This window comes from Panulirus ornatus, chromosome 19 (genome assembly GCF_036320965.1).
Source record: "Panulirus ornatus isolate Po-2019 chromosome 19, ASM3632096v1, whole genome shotgun sequence".
NCBI classification, from domain to species: domain Eukaryota; kingdom Metazoa; phylum Arthropoda; class Malacostraca; order Decapoda; family Palinuridae; genus Panulirus; species Panulirus ornatus.
This window is the reverse complement of record NC_092242.1, coordinates 25,075,258-25,100,584: the sequence shown is the minus strand read 5'-3', so window position 1 is coordinate 25,100,584 and position 25,327 is coordinate 25,075,258.

Genomic DNA, 25,327 nt, shown 5'->3' with positions numbered 1-25,327 from the left:
GGGAGGTAAGTCTGAATGGAGAAATGGATGTGCTGGAAATGAGATGTTTGAGGACAATATGTGGTGTGAGGTGGTTTGATCGAGTAAGTAATAATAGGGTAAGAGAGATGTGTGGTAATAAAAGAGTGTGGCTGAGAGAGTAGAAAAGGGTGTTTTGAAATGGTTTGGTCACATGGAGAGAATGAGTGAGGAAAGATTGACAAAGAGGATATATGTGTCAGAGGTGGAGGGAACGAGAAGTGGGACACCAAATTGGAAGTGGAAAGATGGAGTGAAAAAGATTTTGAGTGATCGGGGCCTGAACATGCAGGAGGGTGAAAGGCGTGCAAGGAATAGAGTGAATTGGAACGATGTGGTATACCGCGGGTCGAGGTGCTGTCAATGGATTGAATCAGGGTATATGAAGCGTCTGGGGTAAACCATGGAAAGTTCTGTGGGGCCTAGATGTGGAAAGGGAGCTGTGATTTCGGTGCATTATTACATGACAGCTAGAGACTAAGTGTGATCGAATATGGCCTTTGTTGTCTTTTCCTAGCGCTACCTAGCACACATGAGGGGGAGGGTGTTGTTATTTCATGTGTGGCGAGGTGGCGATGGGAATGAATAAAGGCAGACAGTATGAATCATGTACATGTGTATATATGTATATGTCTGTTTGTGTATATATATGTATACGTTGAGACGTATAGGTATGTATATTTGCGTGTGTGGACGTGTATGTATATACATGTGTATGTGGGTGGGTTGGGCCATTCTTTCGTCTGTTTCCTTGCGCTACCTCACTAACGCGGGAGACAGCGACAAAGCAAAATGAATACAAATAAATAAATAATAATAATAATAATAATAATAATAATAATAATAATAATAATAGTAATAATAATAATAATAATAATAATTATTATTATTATTATTATTATTATTATCATTATTATTATTATTATTATTATCATTATTATTATTATTATTATTATTATTATTATTATTATTATTATAATAATAATAATTCCTCGCATGTCGCAGAAGGCGACTAGAGGGGACGGGAGCGGGGGGCCAGAAATCCTCCCCCTGTATTCTTTTAACTTTCTAAAATGGGAAACAGAAGAAGGAGTCACTCGGGGAGTGCTCATCCTCCTCGAAGGCTCAGACTGGGGTGTCTAAATGTGTGTGGATGTAACCAAGATGTGAAAAAAGGAGAGATAGGTAGCATGTTTGAGGAAAGGAACCTGGATGTTTTGGCTCTGAGTGAAACGAAGCTCAAGGGTAAAGGGGAAGAGTGGTTTGGGAATGTCTTGGGACTAAAGTCAGGGGTTAGTGAGAGGACAAGAGCAAGGGAAGGAGTAGCAGTACTCCTGAAACAGGAGTTGTGGGAGTATGTGATAGAATGTAAGAAAGTAAATTCTCGATTAATATGGGTAAAACTGAAAGTTGATGGAGAGAGATGGGTGATTATTGGTGCATATGCACCTGGGCATGAGAAGAAAGATCATGAGAGGCAAGTGTTTTGGGAGCAGCTGAATGAGTGTGTTAGTGGTTTTGATGCACGAGACCGGGTTATAGTGATGGGTGATTTGAATGCAAAGGTGAGTAATGTGGCAGTTGAGGGAATAATTGGTATACATGGGGTGTTCAGTGTTGTAAATGGAAATGGTGAAGAGCTTGTAGATTTATGTGCTGAAAAAAGGACTGGTGATTGGGAATACCTGGTTTAAAAAGCGAGATATACATAAGTATACGTAAGTAAGTAGGAGAGATGGCCAGAGAGCGTTATTGGATTACGCGTTAATTGACAGGCGCGCGAAAGAGAGACTTTTGGATGTTAATGTGCTGAGAGGTGCAACTGGAGGGATGTCTGATCATTATCTTGTGGAGGCTAAGGTGAAGATTTGTATGGATTTTCAGAAAAGAAGAGTGAATGTTGGGGTGAAGAGGGTGGTGAGAGTAAGTGAGCTTGGGAAGGAGACTTGTGTGAGGAAGTACCAGGAGAGACTGAGTACAGAATGGAAAAAGGTGAGAACAATGGAAGTAAGGGGATGGGGGAGGAATGGGATGTATTTAGGGAATCAGTGATGGATTGCGCAAAAGATGCTTGTGGCATGAGAAGAGTGGGAGGTGGGTTGATTAGAAAGGGTAGTGAGTGGTGGGATGAAGAAGTAAGATTATTAGTGAAAGAGAAGAGAGAGGCATTTGGACGATTTTTGCAAGGAAAAAATGCAATTGAGTGGGAGATGTATAAAAGAAAGAGACAGGAGGTCAAGAGAAAGGTGCAAGAGGTAAAAAAGAGGGCAAATGAGAGTTGGGGTGAGAGAGTATCATTAAATTTTAGGGAGAATAAAAAGATGTTCTGGAAGGAGGTAAATAAAGTGCGTAAGACAAGGGAGCAAATGGGAACTTCAGTGAAGGGCGCAAATGGGGAGGTGATAACAAGTAGTGGTGATGTGAGAAGGAGATGGAGTGAGTATTTTGAAGGTTTGTTGAATGTGTTTGATGATAGAGTGGCAGATATAGGGTGTTTTGGTCGAGGTGGTGTGCAGATTGAGAGGGTTAGGGAAAATGATTTGGTAAACAGAGAAGAGGTAGTAAAAGCTTTGCGGAAGATGAAAGCCGGCAAGGCAGCAGGTTTGGGTGGTATTGCAGTGGAATTTATTAAAAAAAGTGGGTGACTGTGTTATTGACTGGTTGGTAAGGTTATTTACTGTATGCATGACTCATGGTGAGGTGCCTGAGGATTGGCGGAATGCGTGCATAGTGCCATTGTACAAAGGCAAAGGGGATAAGAGTGAGTGCTCAAATTACAGAGGTATAAGTTTGTTGAGTATTCCTGGTAAATTATATGGGAGGGTATTGATTGAGAGGGTGAAGGCATGTACAGAGCATCAGATTGGGGAAGAGCAGTGTGGTTTCAGAAGTGGTAGAGGATGTGTGGATCAGGTGTTTGCTTTGAAGAATGTATGTGAGAAATACTTAGAAAAGCAAATGGATTTGTATGTAGCATTTATGGATCTGGAGAAGGCATATGATAGAGTTGATAGAGATGCTCTGTGGAAGGTATTAAGAATATATGGTGTGGGAGGTAAGTTGTTAGAAGCAGTGAAAAGTTTTTATCGAGGATGTAAGGCATGTGTACGTGTAGGAAGAGAGGAAAAGTGATTGGTTCTCAGTGAATGTAGGTTTGCGGCAGGGGTGTGTGATGTCTCCATGGTTGTTTAATTTGTTTATGGATGGGGTTGTTAGGGAGGTGAATGCAAGAGTTTTGGAAAGAGGGGCAAGTATGAAGTTGTTGGGGATGAGAGAGCTTGGGAAGTGAGTCAGTTGCTGTTCGCTGATGATACAGCGTTGGTGGCTGATTCATGTGAGAAACAGCAGAAGCTGGTGACTGAGTTTGGTAAAGTGTGTGAAAGATGAAAGTTAAGAGTAAATGTGAATAAGAGCAAGGTTATTAGGTACAGTAGGGTTGAGGGTCAAGTCAATTGGGAGGTAAGTTTGAATGGAGAAAAACTGGAGGAAGTAAAGTGTTTTAGATATCTGGGAGTGGATCTGGCAGCGGATGGAACCATGGCAGCGGAAGTGGATCATAGGGTGGGGGAGGGGGCGAAAATCCTGGGAGCCTTGAAGAATGTGTGGAAGTCGAGAACATTATCTCGGAAAGCAAAAATGGGTATGTTTGAAGGAATAGTGGTTCCAACAATGTTGTATGGTTGCGAGGCGTGGGCTATGGATAGAGTTGTGCGCAGGAGGATGGATGTGCTGGAAATGAGATGTTTGAGGACAATGTGTGGAGTGAGGTGGTTTGATCGAGTAAGTAACGTAAGGGTAAGAGAGATGTGTGGAAATAAAAAGAGCGTGGTTGAGAGAGCAGAAGAGGGTGTTTTGAAATGGTTTGGGCACATGGAGAGAATGAGTGAGGAAAGATTGACCAAGAGGATATATGTGTCGGAGGTGGAGGGAACGAGGAGAAGTGGGAGACCAAATTGGAGGTGGAAAGATGGAGTGAAAAAGATTTTGTGTGATCGGGGCCTGAACATGCAGGAGGGTGAAAGGAGGGCAAGGAATAGAGTGAATTGGATCGATGTGGTATACCGGGGTTGACGTGCTGTCAGTGGATTGAATCAGGGCATGTGAAGCGTCTGGGGTAAACCATGGAAAGCTGTGTAGGTATGTATATTTGCGTGTGTGGACGTATGTATATATATGTGTATGGGGGTGGGTTGGGCCATTTCTTTCGTCTGTTTCCTTGCGCGACCTCGCAAACGCGGGAGACAGCGACAAAGCAAGAAAAAAAAATTAAAGCTAATAATAATAATAATGATAATAATAATAATAATGAAAATAATATTACTAAGAACAACAACAGTGATAAAAAATATTAACGTCCTTACACGACAATAACTTGCAGCAATTTTCAAGGTTGTTGTCGAGACTCCACTCATGCCATGAGTACTTACTTGTGGTGAGCAATCGAACATACTTTGTGAACTCTATCTTAGGAATCAGTTCAATGTCTGCGGATGGACTCAAAGGAATAACACCGTCTTTATATCCACAGTTACTCATGAGATACCCTTAGTAATTCATAAAGCATGGTTAAGAGTTGCTATACATGTTATGTGATGGTACTAAGAGCATCATGCCAAAGGTAGGTTTGCAGAATTAGAGTTGATGCTCAAATGTCGCCTAACTGCGAAGATTGTGAGGACTGTTGACCTCAGTTTGTCTCAGGGACACCACTGCATGTGTGATGTTGCACAGATGATGACGGGGTGATCGTTTTTTGCTAGTGTTTAGGGAACCCATTACTGTGGCCGCCATTGCCTGCTGAATGACGTCAACAGCATCTCTCAGTCAGTTTTACCGGTCTGGCCAATGTTTACATTTTTACATGCCTTACATTTGACGGCGTAAGGATCCTCAGTTTTCTATTAAATTGGCCTCTTCTAATTAAGGTCTTACTGATAGTGTTGCATTGGAAGGCAACATTTAAAGCACTGTTTTACAGTACCTGTCTTGCATTAGCTAAGTTAGAAGAATAGGGCAACACTAAATGTTTAGACCTATCATTCTTATCCTCATTTTGTCACTAAATGCGTAAAATGTCTTCCTGGCTTGTTCACAAACGATCTAGGATAACATAATTGCCTAAATATACGTTCTATAATACTACATTCATCTACCAAACTTGTGGGATTACATATACATAGACATAACTACAGACAATTTTACAGAAGGATCATGTAGTGAAAAGTAGGCTTCCTGTGGATTTTGAAGGATAAGTGATCAGATTCCCTAGCTATCAACACATCAAAAAATGGCAATTTGCCTTCTTTTTCCCATTCAATCTTGAATTTGATGGTGGGGTGAATGTCATTCAATTCATTAAAGAAAACATCACAATCTTAGGAAGATGGCCATAAAGACCACATACCATTAATGAATCTAAACCAGATTTTTGGATGGTTATTGACTAAATTTAGAATTTCATTCTCAAAGTATTCCATTGATAAGTTGCGGAGAATGGAACTATGAAGAGTTGCCATGGCTAGACCCAATTTCTGTCTTTAAAAATTGCCTTCATCATCTTTGGAAACATTATTGAAAACACAAAGCTCTCCTGAGTCAATAAAAGTTTTTATGGGCAGGGGTAAGGCAAGACCGAGATCAGATTATTTCTTAAATAGAGACTTTACGAAAAAAAGGAATTCACATCAAAACTAATGAGTTTATGTTTAAGGCAAATTAATGTTCCTATCGTTGTTTACAAAATCTAAGTTGTTTATAACATGCAATGGAGTGATTTTAACTTCAACATGGCTAAGGTGTTTAGTTAACCATTTAGATAACTGTTAACCAGAAGAATTAACAGAAGATAATTGGTCTGATGGAACATACATTTTTGTAAATTTTATGGAGACCATACAAATATAGAAGAGAGGGAATAACCATTTTTATTGACGCAGGAAACAGGAGGTCAAGAGAAAGGTACAAGAGGTGAAAAAGGGGGCAAATGAGAGTTGGGGTGAGAAAGTATCATTACATTTTTGGGGAATAAAAAGATGTTTTAGAAGGAGGTAAATAAAATACGTAAGACAAGAGAACAAATGGGAACATTGGTGAAAGGTGGCAAATGGGGAGGCAATAACAAGTAGTGGTGAAGTGAGGGGGAGATGGAGTGAGTATTTTGAAGGTTTGTTGAATGTGTTTGATGATAGAGTGGCAGATATAGTGTATTTTGGTTGAGGTGGTGTGCAAAGTGAGAGGGTCAGGAATAATTGTTTGTCAAACAGAGAAGAGGTAGTGAAAGCTTTGCGGAAGATGAAAGCCGGCAAGGCGGCGGGTTTGGATGCTATTGCAATGAAATTTATTAAAAAAGGGGGCGACTATGATGTTGATTGGTTGGGAAGGATATTCTAGGTACGTATGGTTCATGGAGAAGTGTCTGAGGATTGGCGGAATGCATGCATAGTGCCATTGCAGAAAGGCAAAGGGGACAAAGGTTCAAATTACAGAGGCATAAGTTTGTTGAGTATTCCTGGGAAATTATATGGGAGGGTATTCACTGAGAGGGTAAAGTCATGTACAGAGCATCAGATTGGGGAAGCGCAGTATGGTTCCAGAAGTGGTAAAGGATGTGTGGATCAGGTGTTTGCTATGAAAAATGTATGTGAGAAATACTTAGAAAACAGATGGATTTGTATTTAGCATTTATGGATCTGGAGAAAGTATATGATAGAGTTGATAAGAGATACTTTGTGGAAGGTATTGAGAGTATATGGTGTGGGAGGTAAGTTGCTAGAAGCAGTGAAAAGTTTTTACCAAGGACGTAAGGCATGTGTATGAGTAGGAAAAGAGGAAAGTGGTTTGCGGCAGAGGTGCGTGATGTCTCCATGGTTGTTTAGTTTGTTTATGGATGGGGTGGTCAGGGAGGTGAATGCAAGAGTTTTAGAGATAAGGGCAAGTATGCGGTCTGTTCTGGATGAGAGGGCTTGGGAAGTGAGTCAGTTGTTGTTCGCTAATGATGCAGCGCTGGTGGCTGATTCGGGTGAGAAACTGCAGAAGTTGGTGACTGAGTTTGGTAACGTATGTGAAAGAGGAAAGTTGAGAGTAAATGTGAATAAGAGCAAGGTTATTAGGTTCAGTAGGGTTGAGGGACAAGTTGATTGGGAGGAAAGTTTGAGTGGAGAAAAACTGGAAGTGAAGTGTTTTAGATATCGGGAAGTGAGTTTAGCGGAAGATGGACCCATGGAAGCGGAAGTGAGTCACAAGGTGAGGGATGGGGCGAAGGTTCTGGGAGCGTTGAAGAATTTGTGCGAGGCAAGAACGTTATCTCGGAGTGCAAAAATGGGTATGTTTGAAGGGATAGTGGTTCCAACAATGTTATATGGTTGTGAGGCATAGGCTATAGATAGGGTTGTGCGGAGGAGGGTGGATGTGTTGGAAATGAAATGTTTGAGCACAATATGTGGTGTGAGTTGGTTTGATCGAGTAAGTAATGAAAGGGAAAGAGAGATGTGCGGTAATAAAAAGAGTGTGGTTGAGAGAGCAGAACAGGGTGTGTTGAAATGGTTTGGACACATAGAGAGAATGAGTGAGGAAAGATTGACAAAGAGGATATATGTGTCAGAGGTGGAGGGAAGAAGGAGAAGCGGGAGACCAAATTAGAGGTGGAAGGATGGAGTGGAATAGATTTTGAGCGATCGAGTCCTAAACATACAGGAGGGTGAAAGGCGTGCAAGGAATTGAGTGAATTGGAACGATGTGGTATACCGGGGTCGACGCGCTGTCATGGATTGAACCAGGGTATGTGAAGCGTCTGGAGTAAACCATGGAAAGTTTTGTGGGGCCTGGATGTGGAAAGGGAGCTGTGGTTTCGGTGCATTACACATGACAGCTAGAGACTTAGTGTGAACGAATGTGGGTACACGAGATCGCTAAGAATTTTCAAAGGGAAAAATGCTGAATTAAACAAAAGCTTGAAAACACTGCTTTAAGGACAGTCAATTTTGTGACGAGTTTGTCAGCTTGAACAACTGATCAACATGAGAACATATGACATGTTAAATGAGAACAGGCTGTTTTGTTTGTATGTATTTGGGGATTAGCGGTTGAGTGTATAATTTGTTTGTATTTGCATTTTATTTTCGTATGTAATTTACGTACAGTATTGATATTTTCATTACTCCTTCACATTGAGCAGAACAGAGCACTGGCTGGTCACCTAGGAAATTCAGTGCTGGGTATGATTGAATCACCCTCCACACGTGACTCTCGAATCAGTGTGGGGGATTAATAGTGTCTTGTGTCAATCCAGGGGTTTTACAATATATAATGAAGTGTCATGCTCATACGGTCTCACGTAAAGCATTGTGTATTTACCAGATACTGTTCTCGCAATTCATCAGTTTACCTTCGTATCGAAAATAGCCTCGGATAATGAGTGATCTTCAGTGACTGTGCCGGTTTTCTGAGTATACACTTAACACTTGCGTTGTGTGTTTTGGGGCATTATAACTTACTGAAAGATATGTCAAAACGATGGAAGGGAAGGGTTATGGATATCAAGGTAAATGTGATTATGAGGCCTCTTAAAACCTATTTCAGTTTTCTTTCTTTATCATATTTGAGATGTGTTTGCACGTATGATGCCCAGCGTCCATTCTAGAACACGGTCATGTAGCATTTTACGTGAGGACCGAATTAATTTGTGAGCTTGTGTTCGTTTTAAAACTGGATTTCCTATACTGTTGTCATTACATCTATATGATAACAATTGATTTGTGCGCTAATTTTCGTTCCAGAATATACGAATGTTTAATTCGCCATCGCCTGCCTCGCAATTGCCATGATTTATGTTTACAGGGTGACTAGGATACATTGCGGGAACACGCTTGAATTGGAGTTATGACATCGCCATATTAGACTGTATCGTGAAAATCGAAGGTTTGTTGTATGATATGATTATTTGGGCTTTTATACAATGATATACGCGTAAAAGTTAATTGATCAAATCCACTGTGCTCCTAAATCATTAGAACGTGCACGTGACCTATAGTTAAGTCAACACAAATTAGAATATTTGATATGTTTTACGGTTTTGTCCATCGCGGGGAACATGGTACGTTGGCATGTACGATACCATAGGTTTTCATCTGCAACTATCTTATTCTTCCCTATTGTGTTTGATCCTTTGGTGATGAAATCAGAAACATTATTACCATTTAATGTTGAAGTGAACATTGTCGAACTTATCTCTTACAGTATAAGGCCGCAATTTACTAAGTAATAGTAGCTCTGTCTCCCTTAAGCTTGGCATTCGAAATTGCAAACCTGCGAGTTGACTCTATTTAATACTGAGAATCTTTGTAGCAGAATTTTGGGTCCTTGATAAAGAATACGATAACAGGAATTTTGCTGCATCGTGTAATTGGCATAATATCGAAGTATATTTCATGGGAAAGTGATGTTATTGAGGGACGTCTTGCTAAAAGACCGGAAACGTCATTTCGTTTTGTGAGTCTTGAGTGCTTAGATGCATTAACTGTTAACTCGAATTCTACGACTGGGTCGAAACTGTGGTGTGCGTATGTCAGTGCGAGAAGCTGGGCTCCTGGTCGGATCCTTGGTGCGTATCGTCCAAGTGTAGGCCAGCAGGATTCGATCGAGGAATGAACATCAAGGTGAATGAAGGTCACCGGTAGCCCAACGTGATCCTTGTGGGAAGATAAGTAGAAACAGGTCTCTTGCCTTGGAGCTCCAGTTGTCGCTTGCGAGTCATAGTCACTTTAGAACAGTGTGAGACTCGGTCTCGCCATGGTTAATGGTGATAGCGATTAAGGAGAGAATCAATAGATTCCTTGACGTAATTCAGTTTCCAGTGTCATTATTCTTTTTTGTTGTTCAACAATTTGCAATACAGTCCACAACTTCATTGATTCAATTTGTTCAACAAACCATAAATTTCTTGTTAAGCCAATTCCAGCGGAGTAAAATACCATCAACGCAATCATAAACGTTGAAAGGAAAATGTGACCAATGGGCGCGACGCTGTGGTGGGAAACTTCGCAGTTACTCTGTGGACCTAAAACCATGCAAGTTATACAGTGTCCACACAGTGTTAACTATTGTAAAAATGGGGAAGGCACTTGGAAAATTCGATTGGAACTTCCTCTACTAATTGCAATGTACTAAAGATATATAGTATTTACATTAAATTTCTCTGCTGACGGGAATCGCAGAGAAAGGCTGCTTGTGGTGAGGTAGGTTGGTGGCGCTAGTGGCCACTTCATCTGTAGACATATGATTTCTTCAGCAGTTGTGCCTCGGGTGTGACTAGAATAGTAATCACTAACATAAATCTCGACTGCTAAGGAAGTTAAATGAGATTTCCATAGAGCATGCTGATTTTTTACGTGTTTCACGTACTTTTACGTTTACTCCACATTTTCCCTGATAAACATGACCCTCACCGCTGTTAACTTATCTAATATCGCAACAAAATCTTTATGCTCCGAGTTATTCTCCGCACCTGCTACTGTATTTTCTACCACTACATCAGTATTGCAATGCAAAATCACTCGATATTCAGAGCTAATTTCGACGCGAGAGTAAACTTATACATTACCATTTTTGTACGGGATGAAAGTATTTGAGCGATGATAACGTAGAAATTGGATTTAACACAAATATTTACAAGATCTAAAAACTGCCTGGCGTCTGACACTTCCAGGTGCTGCTCCTCTCTCCAAGCTGTAAGACCAGCAGAGTGCAAAAGCAGCAGTGTCACTGATTTGTTTGTTGCTCGTGTCAGCCATTTGTTGCGAATGAAGTTTATTCTAATTGGAATTAAGGAAATTTGGTTTAAGGATCACTTAGCTTCTTGCTTGTTCTCTGTCATGTTCAAACTAAAAGCAAACATTTTGGTTTGCATTAAAGCGTAAACATAAGGAAAACGAATGTGGCCTTTGTTGTCTTTTCCTAGCGCTACCTCGCACACATGAGGGGGGAGGGTGTTGTTATTTCATGTGTGGCGAGGTGGCGATGGGAACGAATAAAGGCAGACAGTATGAATTTATGTACATGTGTATATATGTATATGTCTGTGTGTGTATATATATATGTATACGTTGAGATGTATAAGTATGTATATTTGCGTGTGTGGACGTGTATGTACATACATGTGTATGTGGGTGGGTTGGGCCATTCTTTCGTCTGTTTCCTTGCGCTACCTCGCTAGCGCTGGAGACAGCGACAAAGCAAAATATATGAAATAAGAATAGATAATAAGTGATCAAGAAAAGGATATTTATGCATTCTCTTTAACCTATATATATATATATATATATATATATATATATATATATATATATATATATATATATATATATATATATATTTTTTTTTTTTTTTTTTTTTTTTTCAAACTATTCGCCATTTCCCGCATTAGCAAAGTAGCGTTAAGAACAGAGGACTGGGCCTCTGAGGGAATATCCTCACCTGGCCCCCTTCTCTGTTCCTTCTTTTGGAAAATTAAAAAAAAAAAAAAGAGGGGGGGGGGGGGTTTCCAGCCCCCCCGCTCCCTCCCCTTTTAGTCGCCTTCTACGACACACAGGGGATACGTGGGAAGTATTCTTTCTCCCCTATCCCCAGGGATAATATATATATATATATATATATATATATATATATATATATATATATATATATATATATATATATATATATATATATATATATATATATATTATCATTGGGGATAGGGGAGAAAGAATACTTCCCACGTATTCCCTGCGTGTCGTAGAAGGCGACAAAAAGGGAAGGGAGCGGGGGGCTGGAAATCCTCCCCTCTCTTTTTTTTTTCCAAAAGAAGGAACAGAGAAGGGGGCCAGGTGAGGGTATTCCCTCAAAGGCCCAGTCCTCTGTTCTTAACGCTACTTTGCTAATGCGGGAAATGGCGAATAGTATGAAAAAAAAAAAAAAAAAATATATATATATATATATATATATATGGATAGAGTTGGGCTATGGATAGAGTTGTGCGCAGGAGGATGGATGTGCTGGAAATGAGATGTTTGAGGACAATGTGTGGTGTGAGGTGGTTTGATCGAGTAAGCAACGTAAGGGTAAGAGAGATGTGTGGAAATAAAAAGAGCGTGGTTGAGAGAGCAGAAGAGGGTGTTTTGAAATGGTTTGGGCACATGGAGAGAATGAGTGAGGAAAGATTGACCAAGAGGATATATGTGTCGGAGGTGGAGGGAACGAGGAGAAGAGGGAGACCAAATTGGAGGTGGAAAGATGGAGTGAAAAGGATTTTGTGTGATCGGGGCCTGAACATGCAGGAGGGTGAAAGGAGGGCAAGGAATAGAGTGAATTGGAGCGATGTGGTATACAGGGGTTGACGTGCTGTCAGTGGATTGAATCAAGGCATGTGAAGCGTCTGGGGTAAACCATGGAAGGCTGTGTAGGTATGTATATTTGCGTGTGTGGACGTGTGTATGTACATGTGTATGGGGGGGGTTGGGCCATTTCTTTCGTCTGTTTCCTTGCGCTACCTCGCAAACGCGGGAGACAGCGACAAAGTATAAAAAAAAAAAAAAAAAAAAAAAAAAATATATATATATATATATATATATATATATATATATATATATATATATATATATATATATATATATATATATATATATATATATTGGAAAAGAATGTAGCTTAGACATTGAAGCTTATTCTTTCATTGAAATGTGAACAAAGGGAGCATTTTTTTTTCAAAGTGATAGAGATGGAAAGCAAAAAGGTGTTTTTCAAGAATGTACTGGAAAAGTTGAGGTCCAGATAAACTTTTGGTCTGTCAAGGCTTTATTATGGCGGATGACCAGCTACCTACCCTCATATATCCAAGATATGCTTGTACTTTGTGTAATGAAGACAATTGAGAAACATCATAAGCCAATATTCCAGTTTCATGATAAGAGAAGTGGACCAGGCAGTATGTTACAGTGATTAAATTGATGAAAACTACTATTGACGTTGTGTAAATAAATTATACATTTCCCTTTTCCATAGCCAGAGGTTGAACCATTATGAGACATTTATTTTTTTCATTTCATTTCAAGCTAGAAGTTTCAGTTTTCTAAATCATTTCTTACATTTTTCATATGTATATATATATATATATATATATATATATATATATATATGTGTGTGTGTGTATGTGTGTATATGTATGTATATGTGTATATGTATGTATATATATATATATATATATATATATATATATATATATATATATATATATATATATATATATATATATATATATATATATTATTCCTGGGGATAGCGGTGAAAGAATACTTCCCACGCATTCCTCACGTGTCGTAGAAGGCGACTAGAGGGGACGGGAGCGGGGGGCCAGAAATCCTCCCCTCCTTGTATTTTAACTTTCTAAAAATGGGAAACAGAAGGAGTCACGCGGGGAGTGCTCATCCTCCTCGTAGACTCAGATTGGGGTGTCTAAATGTGTGTGGATGTAACCAAGATGTGAAAAAAGGAGAGATAGGTAGTATGTTTGAGGAAAGGAACCTGGATGTTTTGGCTCTGAGTGAAACGAACCTCAAGGGTAAAGGGGAAGAGTGGTTTGGGAATGTCTTGGGAGTAAAGTCAAGGGTTAGTGAGAGGACAAGAGCAAGGGAAGGAGTAGCAGTACTCCTGAAACAGGAGTTGTGGGAGTATGTGATAGAATGTGAGAAAGTAAATTCTCGATTAATATGGGTAAAACTGAAAGTTGATGGAGAGAGATGGGTGATTATTGGTGCATATGCACCTGGGCATGAGAAGAAAGATCATGAGAGGCAAGTGTTTTGGGAGCAGCTGAATGAGTGTGTTAGTGGTTTTGATGCACAAGACCGGGTTATAGTGATGGGTGATTTGAATGCAAAGGTGAGTAATGTGGCAGTTGAGGGAATAATTGGTATACATGGGGTGTTCAGTGTTGTAAATGGAAATGGTGAAGAGCTTGTAGATTTATGTGCTGAAAAAGGACTGGTGATTGGGAATACCTGGTTTAAAAAGCGAGATATACATAAGTATACGTATGTAAGTAGGAGAGATGGCCAGAGAGCGTTATTGGATTACGTGTTAATTGACAGGCGCGCGAAAGAGAGACTTTTGGATGTTAATGTGCTGAGAGGTGCAACTGGAGGGATGTCTGATCATTATCTTGTGGAGGCTAAGGTGAAGATTTGTATGGGTTTTCAGAAAAGAAGAGTGAATGTTGGGGTGAAGAGGGTGGTGAGAGTAAGTGAGCTTGGGAAGGAGACTTGTGTGAGGAAGTACCAGGAGAGACTGAGTACAGAATGGAAAAAGATGAGAACATGGAAGTAAGGGGAGTGGGGGAGGAATGGGATGTATTTAGGGAATCAGTGATGGAGTGCGCAAAAGATGGTTGTGGCATGAGAAGAGTGGGATGTGGGTTGATTAGAAAGGGTAGTGAGTGGTGGGATGAAGAAGTAAGATTATTAGTGAAAGAGAAGAGAGAGGCATTTGGACGATTTTTGCAGGGAAAAAATGCAATTGAGTTGGAGATGTATAAAAGAAAGAGACAGGAGGTCAAGAGAAAGGTGAAAGAGGTGAAAAAGAGGGCAAATGAGAGTTGGGGTGAGAGAGTATCATTGAATTTTAGGGAGAATAAAAAGATGTCCTGGAAGGAGGTAAATAAAGTGCGTAAGACAAGGGAGCAAATGGGAACTTCAGTGAAGGGCGCTAATGGGGAGGTGACAATAAGTAGTGGTGATGTGAGAAGGAGATGGAGTGAGTATTTTGAAGGTTTGTTGAATGTGTTTGATGATATAGGGTGTTTTGGTCGAGGTGGTGTGCAAAGTGAGAGGGTTAGGGAAAATGATTTGGTAAACAGAGAAGAGGTAGTAAAAGCTTTCCGGAAGATGAAAGCCGGCAAGGCAGCAGGTTTGGATGGTATTGCTGTGGAATTTATTAAAAAAGGGGGTGACTGTATTGTTGACTGGTTGGTAAGGTTATTTAATGTATGTATGACTCATGGTGAGGTGCCTGAGGATTGGCGGAATGCGTGCATAGTGCCATTGTACAAAGGCAAAGGGGATAAGGGTGAGTGCTCAAATTACAGAGGTATAAGTTTGTTGAGTATTCCTGGTAAATTATATGGGAGGGTATTAATTGAGAGGGTGAAGGCATGTGCAGAGCATCAGATTGGGGAAGAGCAGTGTGGTTTCAGAAGTGGTAGAGTATGTGTGGATCAGGTGTTTGCTTTGAAGAACGTATGTGGGAAATACTTAGAAAAGCAAATGGATTTGTATGTAGCATTTATGGATCTGGAGAAGGCATATGATAGAGTTGATAGAGATGCTCTGTGGAAGTTACTAAGAATATATGGTGTGGGAGGCAAGTTGTTAGAAGCAGTGAAAAGTTTTTATCGAGGATGTAAGGCATGTGTACGTGTAGGAAGAGAGGAGAGTAATTGGTTCTCAGTGAATGTAGGTTTGCGGCAGGGGTGTGTGATGTCTCCATGGTTGTTTACTTTGTTTATGGATGGGGTTGTTAGGGAGGTGAATGCAAGAGTTTTGGAAAGAGGGGCAAGTATGAAGTCTGTTGTGGATGAGAGAGCTTGGGAAGTGAGTCAGTTGTTGTTCGCTGATGATACAGCGCTGGTGGCTGATTCATGTGAAAAACTGCAGAAGCTGGTGACTGAGTTTGGTAAAGTGTGTGAAAGAAGAAAGTGAAGAGTAAATGTGAATAAGAGCAATGTTATTAGGTACAGTAGGGTTGAGGGTCAAGTCAATTGGGAGGTAAGTTTGAATGGAGAAAAACTGGAGGAAGTGAAGTGTTTTAGATATCTGGGAGTGGATCTGGCAGCGGATGGAACCATGGAAGCGGAAGTGAATCATAGGATGGGGGAGGGGGCGAAAATCCTGGGAGCCTTGAAGAATGTGTGGAAGTCGAGAACATTATCTCGGAAAGCAAAAATGGGTATGTTTGAAGGAATAGTGGTTCCAACGATGTTGTATGGTTGCGAGGCGTGGGCTATGGATAGAGTTGTGCGGAGGAGGGTGGATGTGCTGGAAATTAGATGTTTGAGGACAATGTGTGGTGTGAGGTGGTTTGATCGAGTAAGTAATGTAAGGGTAAGAGAGATGTGTGGAAATAAAAAGAGCGTGGTTGAGAGAGCAGAAGAGGGTGTTTTGAAATGGTTTGGGCACATGGAGAGAATGAGTGAGGAAAGATTGACCAAGAGGATATATGTGTCGGAGGTGGAGGGAACGAGAAGTGGGAGACCAAATGGAGGTGGAAAGATGGAGTGAAAAAGATTTTGAGTGATCCGGGCCTGAACATGCAGGAGGGTGAAAGGCGGGCAAGGAATAGAGTGAATTGGATCGATGTGGTATACCGAGGTTGACGTGCTGTCAGTGGATTGAATCAGGGCATGTGAAGCGTTTTTGGTAAACCATGGAAAATTGTGTGGGGCCTGTATGTGGAAAGGGAGCTGTGGTTTCGGGCATTATTGCATGACAGCTAGAGACTGAGAGTGAACGAATGGGGCCTTTGTTGTCTTTTCCTAGCGCTACCTCGCACAATGAGGGGGGAGGGGGTTGGTATTCCATGTGTGGCGAGGTGGCGATGGGAATGAATAAAGGCAGACAGTGTGAATTGTGTGCATGGGTATATATGTATGTGTCTGTGTATGTATATATATGTGTACATTGAGATGTATAGGTATGTATATTTGCGTGTGTGGACGTGTATGTATATACATGTGTATGGGTGTGGGTTGGACCATTTCTTTCGTCTGTTTCCTTGCGCTATATATATATATATATATATATATATATATATATTCATCATCTATTTATCTATTTTGCTTTGTCGCTGTCTCCCGCAATAGCGAGGTAGCACAAGGAAACAGACGAAAGGATGGCCCTACCCACCCACAGACACATGTATATACATCCATGTCCACACACGCAAATATACATACCTATACATCTCAACGTACATATACATAAACACACACAGACATATACATATATACACATGTACATATTTCATACTGTCTGCCCTTATTCATTCCCATCGCCACTCTGCCACACATGGAATAACAACCCCCTCCCCCTCATGTGTGCGAGGTAGCGCTAGGAAACGACAATAAAGGCCCCATTCCTTCACACTCAGACTCTAGCTGTCATGTAATAATGCACCGAAACCACAGCTCTCTTTCCACATCCAGGCCCCACAAACCTTTCCATGGTTTACCCCAGACGCTTCACAAGCCCTGGTTCAATCCATTGACAGCACGGCCACCCCGGTATACTACATCGTCTCAATTCACTCTATTCCTTACACACCTTTCACCCTCCTGTATGTTCAGGCCCCAATCACTCAAAACCTTTTTCACTCCATCTTTCCACCTCCAATTTGGTCTCCCACTTCTTCTCGTTCCCTCCACCTCTGACACATATATCCTCTTGGTCAATCTTTCCTCACTCATTCTCTCCATGTGACCAAACCATTTCAAAACACCCTCTTTTGCTCTCTCAACCACACTCTTTTTATTACAACACATCTCTCTTACCCTATCGTTACTTACTCGATCAAAATACCTCACACCACATATTGTCCTCAAACATCTCATTTCCAGCACATCCACCCTCCTCCACACAACTATATCCATAGCCTGCGCCTCGCAACCATATAACATTGTTGGAACCACTATTCCTTCAAACATACCCATTTTTGCTTTCCAGTGAAGGGAGCTATTGGGGAGGTGATAACAAGTAGTGGAGATGTGAGAAGGAGATGGAATGAGTATTTTGAAGGTTTGTTGAATGTGTTTGATGATAGAGTGGCAGATATAGGGTGTTTTGGTCGAGGTGGTGTGGAAAGTGAGAGGGTTAGAAAGAATGATTTGGTAAACAGAGAAGAGGTAGTAAAAGCTTTGCGGAAGGTGAAAGCCGGCAAGGCAACGGGTTTGGATGGTATTGCAGTGGAATTTATTTAACAAAGGGTGACTGTACTGATGACAGGTTGGTAAGGTTAATTAATGTATGTATGACTCATGGTGAGGTGCCTGAGGATTAGCGGAATGCTTGCATAGTGCTATTGTGCAAAGGCAAAGGGGATAAGAGTGAGTGCTCAAATTATAGAGGTATAAGTTTGTTGAGTATTCCTGGGAAATTATGTGGGAGGATATTGATTGAGAGGGTGAAGGCATGTACAGAGCATGGGATTGGGGAAGTGGAGTGTGGTTTCAGAAGTGGTAGAGGATGTGTGGATCAGGTGTTTGCATTGAAAATTGTATGTGAGAAATACTTAGAAAACTGGATTTGTATGGAGCATTTATGGATCTGGAGAAGGCACATGATGGAGTTGATAGAGATGCTCTGTGGAAGGTATTAAGAATATATGGTGTGGGAGGTAAGTTGTTAGGAGCAGTGAAAAGTTTTTATCAAAGATGTAAAGCATGTGTACATGCAGGAAGAGAGGAAAGTGATTGGTTCTCAGTGAATGTTGGTTTGCGGCAGGGATGCCCGATGTCTTCATGGTTGTTTAATTTGTTTATGGATGGGGTTGTTAGGGAGGCGAATCCAAGAGTTTTGGAAGGAGGGGCAAGTATGCAATCTGTTGTGGATGAGAGAGCTTGGGAAGTGAGTCAGTTGTCGTTCGCTGATGATACAGCGCTGTTGGGTGATTCGGTTGAGAAACTGCAGAAGCTGGTGACTGAGTTTGGTAAAATGTTAGAAAGAAGAAAGCTGAGAGTAAATGTGAATAAGAGCAAGGTTATTAGGTACAGTAGGGTTGAGGGATAAGTCAATTGGGAGATAAGTTTGAATGGAGAAAAACTGGAGGAAGTAAAGTGTTTTAGATATCTGGGAGTGGATCTGGCAGCGGATGGAACCATGGAAGCGGAAGTGAATCATGTGATGGGGGACAGGGCGAAAGTTCTGGGAGTGTTGAAAAATGTGTGGAAGTCGAGAACGTTATCTTGGAAAGCATATATATATATATATATATATATATATATATATATATATATATATATATATATATATATATATATATATATATATATATATATATATATATTTTTTTTATACTTTGTCGCTGTCTCCCGCGTTTGCGAGGTAGCGCAAGGAAACAGACGAAAGAAATGGCCCAACCCCCCCCCCCCATACACATGTATATACATACGTCCACACACGCAAATATACATACCTACACAGCTTTCCAATATATATATATATATATATATATATATATATATATATATATATATATATATTGGAAAGGATCACAATTTTGCGCGTGATCAAAATATTCCTATGAGTCCACGGGGAAAATAAAACACGAAAAGTTCCCAAGTGCACTTTCGTGTAATAATCACATCATCAGGGGAGACACAAGAGGGAAATAAAAAGTCAATTGATATACATCGAAGAGACGAAAGGCGTCCTAGCTTCGTCTCTTCGATGTATATCAACTGACTGTTATATTTCTCTCTTGTGTTACCCCTGATGATGTGATTATTACACGAAAGCGCACTTGGGAACTTTTCGTGTTTTATTTTCCCCGTGGACTCATAGGAAAATATATATATATATATATATATATATATATATATATATATATATATATATATATATATATATATATATATATATATATATATATATACATAGGGAGGTGAATGCAAGAGTTTTGGAAAGAGGGTCAAGTATGCAGTCCGTTGTGGATGAGAGAGCTTGTGAAGTCAGTTGTTCGCTGATGATACACCGCTGGTGGCTGATTCATGTGAGAAACTGCAGAAGCTGGTGACTGAGTTTGGTAAAGTGTGTGAAAGAAGAAGGCTGAGAGTAAATGTGAATAAGAGCAAGGTAATTATTTGGTACAGTAGGGTTGAGGGACAAGTCAATTGGGAGTTAAGTTTGAATGGAGAAAACTGGAGGAAGTGAAGTGTTTTACATATCTGGGAGTGGATTTGGCAGCGGATGGAACCATGGATGTGGAAGTGAATCATTGGGTGGGGGAGGGGGCGAAGGTTCTGGGAGCGTTGAAAAATGTGTGGAAGTCGAAACGTTATCTCGGAAAGCAAGAATGGGTATGCTTGAAGGAACAGTGCTTCCAACAATGTTATATTTTTGCGAGGCGTGGGCTATGGATAGAGTTGTGCGGAGGAGGGTGGATGTGCTGGAAATGAGATGTTTGAGGACAATATGTGGTGTGAGGTAGTTTGATCGAGTAAGTAATGAAAGGGTAAGAGAGATTTGTGGTGATAAAAAGAGTGTGGTTCAGAGCAGAAGAGGGTGTTTTGAAATTGTTTGGTCACATGGAGAGAATGAGTGAGGAAAGATTGACCAAGAGGATATATGTGTCAGAGGTGGAGGGAACGAGAAGTGGGAGACCAAATTGGAGGTGGAGAGTTGGAGTGAAAAAGATTTTGAGTGATCGGGGCCTGAACATGCAGGAGGGTGAAAGGCGTGCAAGGAATAGAGTGAATTGGAACGATGTGGTATACCGGCGTCGACGTGCTGTCAATGGATTGAACCAGGGCATGTGAAGTGTCTGGGGGTAAACAATGGAGAGTTTTGTGGGGCATGGATGTGGAAAGGGAGCTGTGGTTTCGGTGCATTTTACATGACAGCTAGAGACTGAGTGTGAACGAATGTGGCCTTTGTGTCTTTTCCTAGTGCTACCTCGCGCACATGCGGGGGGAAGAGGTTTTCATTTCATGTGTGGCGGGGTGGCGACGGGAATGAATAAAGGCAGACAGTATGAATTATGTACATGTGTATATATGTATATGTCTGTGTGTGTATACATATGTATACGTTGAGATGTATAGGTATGTATATGTGCGTGTGTGGACGTGTATGTATATGCATGTGTATGTGGGTGGGTTAGGCCATGCATTTGTCTGTTTCATTGAGCTACCTCGCTAACGCGGGAGACAGCGACAAAGTATAATAATAAAAAAGTAATATATATATATATTTTTTTTTTTTTTTTTTTTTTATACTTTGTCGCTGTCTCCCGCGTTTGCGAGGTAGCGCAAGGAAACAGACGAAAGAAATGGCCCAACCCCCCCCCCCCATACACATGTACATACACACGTCCACACACGCAAATATACATACCTACACAGCTTTCCATGGTTTACCCCAGACGCTTCACATGCCTTGCTTCAATCCACTGACAGCACGTCAACCCCTGTATACCACATGACTCCAATTCACTCTATTTCTTGCCCTCCTTTCACCCTCCTGCATGTTCAGGCCCCGATCACACAAAATCTTTTTCACTCCATCTTTCCACCTCCAATTTGGTCTCCCTCTTCTCCTCGTTCCCTCCACCTCCGACACATATATCCTCTTGGTCAATCTCTCCTCACTCATTCTCTCCATGTGCCCAAACCATTTCAAAACACCCTCTTCTGCTCTCTCAACCACGCTCTTTTTATTTCCACACATCTCTCTTACCCTTACGTTACTTACTCGATCAAACCACCTCACACCACACATTGTCCTCAAACATCTCATTTCCAGCACATCCATCCTCCTGCGCACATCTCTATCCATAGCCCACGCCTCGCAACCATACAACATTGTTGGAACCACTATTCCCTCAAACATACCCATTTTTGCTTTCCGAGATAATGTTCTCGACTTCCACACATTTTTCAAGGCTCCCAAAATTTTCGCCCCCTCCCTCACATTTTTTATTATACTTAGTCGCTGTCTCCAGCGTTAGCGAGGTAGCGGAAGGAAACAGACGAAAGAATGGCCCACCCCACCCACATATACATGTATATATATAAACGCCCACACACGCACATATACATACCTATACATGTTAACGTACACATACATATACATACACAGACATTTACATTTATACACATGTACATATTCATACTTCCTGCCTTCATCCATTCTCTTCGCCTCCCCGTCACACATAACATATCAACCCCCTCCCCCCGCATGTGCGCGAGGTAGCACTAGGAAAAGACTGCAAAGGCCCCATTCGTTCACATTCAGTCTCTAGCTGTCATGTGTAATGCACCGAAACCACAATTCCCTTTCCACATCCAGGCTCCACAAAACTTTCCATGGTTTGCCCCAGACGCTTCACATGCCCTGGTTCAATCCGTTGACAACACGTCGACCCCGGTATACCACATCGTTCTAATTCTCTCTATTCCTTGCACGCTTTCCACCCCCTGTATGTTCAGGCCCCGATCGCTCAAAATATTTTTCACTCCATCCTTCCACCTCTAATTTGGTCTCCCGTTTCTCTTTCCTTCCACCTCTGACACATAAATCCTCTTTGTCAATCTTTCCTCACTCATTCTCTCCATGTGACCAAACCATTTCAACACACCCTGTTCTGCTCTCAACCAAAAAACTCTTTTTATTAACACGCATCTCTCTTTCCCTTTCATTACTTACTCGATCAAACCACCCCACACCACATACTGTGCACAAACATTTAATTTCCAACACATCCACCCTCCGGACAACCCTACCTATACCCCATGCCTCATAACCATATAACATAGTTGGAACCACTATTCCTTCAAACATACCCATTTTTGCTCTCTGATATATATATATATATATATATATATATATATATATATATATATATATATATATATATATATATATATATATATATATATATATATATATATATATATATATATATACATATATATATATATACATATATATATATACATACATATATATATATATATATATATATATATATATATATATATATATATATATATATATATATATATATATATATATCTTTTTTTTTTTTTTTTTCTTTTTGCCGCTGTCTCCCGCGTTTGCGAGGTAGCGCAAGGAAACAGACGAAAGAAATGGCCCAACCCACCCCCATACACATGTATATACATACGTCCACACACACAAATATACATACCTACACAGCTTTCCATGGTTTACCCCAGTCGCTTCACATGCCTTGATTCAATCCACTGACAGCACGTCAACCCCGGTATACCACATCGCTCCAATTCACTCTATTCCTTGCCCTCCTTTCACCCTCCTTCATGTTCAGGCCCCGATCACACAAAATCTTTTTCACTCCATCTTTCCACCTCCAATTTGGTCTCCCTCTTCTCCTCGTTCCCTCCACCTCCGACACATATATTCTCTTGGTCAATCTTTCCTCACTCATTCTCTCCATGTGCCCGAACCATTTCAAAACACCCTCTTCTGCTCTCTCAACCACGCTTTTTTTATTTCCACACATCTCTCTTACCCTTACGTTACTTATTCGATCAAACCACCTCACACCACACATTGTCCTCAAACATCTCATTTCCAGCACATCCATCCTCCTGCGCACAACTCTATCCATAGCCCACGCCTCGCAACCATACAACATTGTTGGAACCACTATTCCTTCAAACATACCCATTTTTGCTTTCCGAGATAAAGTTCTCGACTTCCACACATTCTTCAAGGCTCCCAGAATTTTCGCCCCCTCCCCCACCCTATGATCCACTTCCGCTTCCATGGTTCCATCCGCTGCCAGATCCACTCCCAGATATCTAAAACACTTCACTTCCTCCAGTTTTTCTCCATTCAAACTCACCACCCAATTGACTTGACCCTCAACCCTACTGTACCTAATAACCTTGCTCTTATTCACATTTACTCTTAAATTTCTTCTTTCACACACTTTACGAAACTCAGTCACCAGCTTCTGCAGTTTCTCACATGAATCAGCCACCATATATATATATATATATATATATATATATATATATATATATATATATATATATATATATATATATATATATATATATATATATATATATATATATATATATATATGTATATATATACATATATATATATATATATATATATATATATATATATATATATATATATATATATATATATATATATATATTTTTTTTTTTTCTTTTTTTTTTTTTTGCTTTGTCTCTGTCTCCCGCGTTTGCGAGGTAGCGCAAGGAAACAGACGAAAGAAATGGCCCAACCCACCCCCATACACATGTATATACATACGTCCACACACGCAAATATACATACCTACACAGCTTTCCATGGTTTACCCCAGACGCTTCACATGCCCTGATTCAATCCACTGACAGCACGTCAACCCCGGTATACCACATCGATCCAATTCACTCTATTCCTTGCCCTCCTTTCACCCTCCTGCATGTTCAGGCCCCGATCACACAAAATCTTTTTCACTCCATCTTTCCACCTCCAATTTGGTCTCCCACTTCTCCTCGTTCCTTCCACCTCCGACACATATATCCTCTTGGTCAATCTTTCCTCACTCATTCTCTCCATGTGCACAAACCATTTCAAAACACCCTCTTCTGCTCTCTCAACCACGCTCTTTTTATTTCCACACATCTCTCTTACCCTTACGTTACTTACTCGATCAAACCACCTCACACCACACATTGTCCTCAAACATCTCATTTCCAGCACATCTGTCCTCCGCACAACTCTATCCATAGCCCACGCCTTGTAACCATACAACATTGTTGGAACCACTATTCCTTCAAACGTACCCATTTTTGCTTTCCGAGATACTGTTCTCGACTTCCACACATTCTTCAAGGCTCCCAGAATTTTCGCCCCCTCCCCCACCATATGATCCACTTCCGCTTCCATGGTTCCATCCGCTGCCAGATCCACTCCCAGATATCTAAAACACTTCACTTCCTCCAGTTTTTCTCCATTCAAACTTACCTCCCAATTGACTTGACCCTCAACTCTACTGTACCTAATAACCTTGCTCTTATTCACATTTACTCTTAACTTTCATCTTTCACACACTTTACCAAACTCAGTCACCAGCTTCTGCAGTTTCTCACATGAATCAGCCACCAGCGCTGTATCGTCAGCGAACAACAACTGACTCACTTCCCAAGCTCTCTCATCCACAACAGACTTCATACTTGCCCCTCTTTCCAAAACTCTTGCATTCACCTCCCTAACAACCCCATCCATAAACAAAGTAAACAACCATGGAGACATCACACACCTCTGCCGCAAACCTACATTCACTGAGAACCAATCACTTTCCTCTCTTCCTACACGTACACATGCATTACATCCTCGATAAAAACTTTTCACTGCTTCTGACAACTTGCCTCCCACACCATATATTCTTAATACCTTCCACAGAGCATCTCTATCAACTCTATCATATGCCTTCTCCAGATCCATAAATGCTACATACAAATCCATTTGCTTTTCTAAGTATTTTTCACATACATTCTTCAAAG